Source organism: Carassius gibelio, chromosome A12 (genome assembly GCF_023724105.1).
Source record: "Carassius gibelio isolate Cgi1373 ecotype wild population from Czech Republic chromosome A12, carGib1.2-hapl.c, whole genome shotgun sequence".
Taxonomy (NCBI): domain Eukaryota; kingdom Metazoa; phylum Chordata; class Actinopteri; order Cypriniformes; family Cyprinidae; genus Carassius; species Carassius gibelio.
The window spans coordinates 2,213,880-2,219,063 of NC_068382.1; the positions used below are offsets into that span (position 1 = coordinate 2,213,880).

A 5,184-nucleotide genomic window follows, 5' to 3' on the forward strand; every position below is an offset into this window, starting at 1 on the left:
AAGTGTGAAAGTTGTTCGGCTCTATGAGATCTATAAGTGTACCGAGTTTCATATAAATACATGCAAGTGTGTGTGAGCTATGGTTCAAGATTTCTGACTGTGTTCCAGGGGGCACTGTAGAGCCCCTGTGCCACGCCCGGGTCCCAGCCTCAGCAGCATCCTGATGGCCGCAGATTCCAATGTGTGTGCCAATTTTCAAGAGTTTTTGAGCATGTTAAGGCCCCCCAAAACCCCCGGAAGGTTTAATAAAAAATAAAAAAAAATAGCTGCAAGCAGCGATGTCGGGCTCAAGCCATCAGTGCATCGCCACCCCGGTGGCATCAGGAAAACTGTGCCCAGCGGGCATAAGCATTTACAGTAACCCTCTGACAATCAAGTTTTAAGTGATGCGGCAGTTAAAGGGTTAATCCGACCAATCTAGACTTTGAAATCACATACACAGAACAATATATATAACTTTAGTAACACTTTATTTTAATATTTATAAAAAATGTATAAGGTGTGCATTGTAGCTGACACCTATATGAATACATTACAATTGTTTTGTGACTGCAAGTCTTTCTTCTCAAATGCTATTGAGCTTCAAATTTGCATTTGAGCCCATGTGAAAAAGTAGCATAATTTACATATGACTTACAGTTTGTTGTAATAAATATCAAACATTCAATTTAATTGTGCATTATAGCTGTCACCTACATGATTGTAAGTCATTCTCTTCAAATGCTACTGACGTTAGAAAAGTGTATAACAATATCACATGTAACTTTAGAGACCGGCCCTAAATTTGAGACTCTAGAAAGTCCAATGTTAAGACAACTTTATGCCTGTTTTATTTTCTTTAGTTTTCTTTTCTCTGTGCCGGATTGCTGATGTCCTATACCCAGGCATAGATGTCCATCCATCAATTACGAACATTCAGCCGCAAACATGAGGTGTGAGCGGTCGCGAGCACAGATGGGAGAATGGCGCATGTTTTTTTTTTTTTTTTGAGCAACTGGGATGGTGCCCCCTCTGGGAGTTGGTGCCCTACGAAGACTGCATACTATGCATATAGGGAGCGGCGGTACTATCTGGAAGATATATTCCTCAAACCATCGTACAAGAGGAGGTGATGCTAATCCTTCAAGAATCGCATAAAAGCTATTCAAGTGTACAGTTTCCTTTTATTGCATCTTGAAATAAATATTTCTGAATTCTGAATCAAACTGGGTTGTGTTTATTTATTTATTTTATAAGACAACTGAGACTTTAATCTCCTTTGTAATATATGTGCTTTTAAACCAAGAACAATTTATTTATAGATGTATTACTGCTTAATAATGACTATTATTAAGGGAAAAGGCTTTATAATCATGAACTATTTACTAATGCTTAGCTAATGAGTGCAATTATTATAAAGTGTTACCATTGCATATACTAATGTTAACAAATTAGACATTATTTTACAGTGTTACCAAATCCTTAATGTATTAGTGTTTTGTAATGATTTTAACGACCTATAAGCATTTGTGAAATAGTTTTGCTTGCATTGCAGCTTTATCTGTCAGTTGAAGAGTTTTACTGTTACATCCATGAGATTAATAAATGTCATGTCACGTCACAGGTTGTCATAGGTCAGTATCAAATGAGTTTGAAATTATTATTTGCAGCACAAATTAGGGTTCTTAGGATGTTTTTAAATCCCTAAAACTGTCAGAAAAGGATAAGGCCTAAGAGATTTCTTAACCTGTAATGAAAGGAAAAAAACACCACCATTAGCAACAACAAAAACAATAACAATTTAAAATACAGATTTTTTTTCCTGATTATTAAAAGGATGATTAGGTCTCTCTCTCTCTCTCTCTCTCTGCCAGACAGCCCCTCCCTACAGTCCACACACACTGTCACAGTCACCAACCCCCTCACACTCCCCCCTCCCTCTCCCCCTCCCTTCCCTCACACAGACAGGGTGGCCAGAGTGAGATCATGTCAGTTGAGAAGTCTGACAGTTTTTTAATTTTCTTTTATCCATACAGTGTTGTAAAGTCGTGAAACTATGCATATTTCCTCAGAATGATTTGATCTTTGTATGAAAAAATGCTTTGAAGTGTTTGGAAGCTGCAATTTAAACATTCAAGACAATTAATGTTTCCCTTTTTACTGTCATTTCAAAAATTCACCACGACAAAACCATTCAAGCTAACCAAAATCCGTTCGCAATTTAAGTTCCTCAATGGTTTTCTTCATGTAGACAAAGTTTGGTGTGTATAGTGTACTTCCCCTGTGAGGAGTATGCATTAATTCACAACTGTAAAATCTCAAAAATACACATTCAAATCAAAATAGCCGACTTCCTGTTGATCGTAGCTTATGACTGTGAATTAGAAAGTTGTCCGTCTTGATTAGAACAATTTATGTACCAAGTTTGGTGTCTGTAGCTAAAACTAACTCCCCCACTTTTGACGAAAGGTGGCGCTATAGCGTGCCTCCTTCACGCCCTTTTAAAAGCTTTTGCCATTGTCTAGCTATCTCTAATACTGATATGTGTTTTGAGTTTCATGTAAATCTGAGGTTGTTGTCTGCCTCAAACTCACCATAACAGAACATTCAAGTTTGACACGTTGCCATGGCAACGCCATATTAGATATCAATATCCCCACAACAGATTTACATCGGCCGTGTTTTGTCATTATTCTGATGAAGTTTTAAGTAAATCGAGTAAAAATAAGATGCTGAATTCAAAACATTTTGAAAATGACTCACTTCCTGCTGCCAGTTGGTGGCGCTATAACGTTGACTCTTAATAGTCACATATATACGATCTGTATCATACAACGAACAAACCAATGAAGTTTGATCAAATTCAGGAAATGTATGTGGACGTTATTAGACATTTCCTGTTTCTCATTTCTCGCCATAATTTCAACGCCTCACCACAGGCAAACCGTTCGAGATATCAAAAATCCCCTCGCAATTTTTCATCCCCAATGTCTTGAGATCATGTTCACCGAGTTTCGTGGCGAACGGGTTGAAAACCTCAGAGGAGTATTTCAAATTCCAGAGCATGCTTTTTTTAAACAGCCCTGAATAGCTGACTTCCTGTTGGGCGGAGCCTAAGACATAAAGTGTGAAAGTTGTTCGGCTCAATGAGATCTATAAGTGTACCGAGTTTCATATAAATACATGCAAGTATGTGTGAGCTATGGTTCAAGATTTCTGACTGTGTTCCAGGGGGCGCTGTAGAGCCCCTGTGCCACGCCCGGGTCCCAGTCTCTGTGGCGTCCTGATGGCCGCAGGTTCCAATGTGTGTAGCAATTTTCAAGAGTTTTTGAGCATGTTAAGGCCCCCAAAAACCCCCGGAAGGTTTAATAAAAAATAAAAATAATAATAAATATAGCTGCAAGCAGCGATGTCGGGCTCAAGCCATCAGTGCAACGCCACCCCGGTGGCATCGGGAAAACTGTGCCCAGCGGGCATAAGAATTTACAGTAACCCTCTGACAATCAAGTTTTAAGGGATGCGGCAGTTAAAGTGTTAATCCGACCAATCTAGACTTTGAAATCACATACACAGAACAATATATATATAACTTTAGTAACACTTTATTTTTATATTTATAAAAAATTTATAAGGTGTGCATTGTAGCTGACACCTATATGAACACATTACAATTGTTTTATGACTGCAAGTCTTTCTTCTCAAATGCTATTGAGCTTCAAATTTGCATTTGAGCCCATGTGAAAAAGTAGCATAATTTACATATGACTTACAGTTTGTTGTAATAAATATGAAACATTCAAATTAATTGTGCATTATAGCTGTCACCTAGATGAAAAATTACAGTTGTTTTTATGACTGTAAGTCATTCTCTTCAAATGCTACTGACGTTAGAAAAGTGTATAACAATATCACATGTAACTTTAGAGACCGGCCCTAAATTTGAGACTCTCGAATGTCCAATGTCAAGACAACTTTATGCCTGTTTTTTTTCTTTAGATTTCTTTTCTCTGTGCCGGATTGCTGATGTCCTATACCCAGGCATAGATGTCCATCCATCAATTACGAACATTCAGCCGCAAACATGAGGTGTGAGCGGTCGCGAGCACAGATGGGAGAATGGCGCATATTTTTTTTTTTTTTTTGAGCAACTGGGATGGTGCCCCCTCTGGGAGTTGGTGCCCTATGAAGACTGCATAATCTGCATATAGGGAGCAGCAGTACTATCTGGAAGATATATTCCTCAAACCATCGTACAAGAGAAGGTGATGCTAGTCCTTCATGAATCGCTCAAAACCTATTCAAGTGTACAGTTTCCTTTTATTGCATCTTGAAATAAATATTTCTGAATTCTGAATCAAACTGGGTTGTGTTTATTCATTTATTTTATAAGACAACTGAGACTTTAATCTATTTTGTAATATATGTGCTTTTAAACCAAGAACAATTTATTTATAGATGTATTACTGCTTAATAATGACTATTATTAAGGGAAAAGGCTTTATAATCATGAACTATTTACTAATGCTTAGCTAATGAGTGCAGTTATTATAAAGTGTTACCAATGCATTTACTAATGTTAACAAATTAGACATTATTTTACAGTGTTACCAAATCCTTAAATAAATTATTAGTGTTTTGTAATGATTTTAATGACCTATAAGCATTTGTGAAATAGTTTTGCTTGCATTGCAGCTTTATCTGTCAGTTGAAGAGTTTTACTGTTACATCCATGAGATTAATAAATGTCATGTCACGTCACAGGTTGTCATAGGTCAGTATCAAATGAGTTTGAAATTATTATTTGCAGCACAAATAAGGATTCTTAGGATGTTTTTAAATCCCTAAAACTGTCAGAAAAGGATAAGGCCTAAGAGATTTCTTAACCTGTAATGAAAGGAAAAAACACCACCATTAGCAACAACAAAAACAATAACAATTTAAAATACAGATTTTTTTTTTTCCTGATTATTAAAGGGATGATTAGGTCTCTCTCTCTCTCTCTCTCTCTCTCTCTCTCTCTCTCTCTCTCTCTCTCTCTCTCTCTCTCTCTCTCTCTGGCAGTGAGGTTTTAAAGGATAAGGCAGTTAAAGGGTTAATCAGAATCATCAAGACTTTAAAATCACATTCACAGAACAATATATATATAACTTTAGTGACACTTTACAATAATATTTCATTTCTAAACATTATGTTAACATGAACAAT

At 36.8% G+C, this 5,184-nt stretch overlaps 1 long non-coding RNA gene across 1 annotated transcript; it reads right to left on the reverse strand.

Moving 5' to 3' along the window:
• Positions 1 to 944: 944 nt before the first annotated feature.
• LOC128025697 (uncharacterized) lies at positions 945 to 4,971 on the reverse strand. The gene is made up of 2 exons (XR_008186204.1): positions 4,864 to 4,971; positions 945 to 1,726 (listed from the first exon to the last, which is right to left on the reverse strand). It is a non-coding gene; the product is annotated as an uncharacterized LOC128025697 (long non-coding RNA).
• Positions 4,972 to 5,184: the final 213 nt, after the last annotated feature.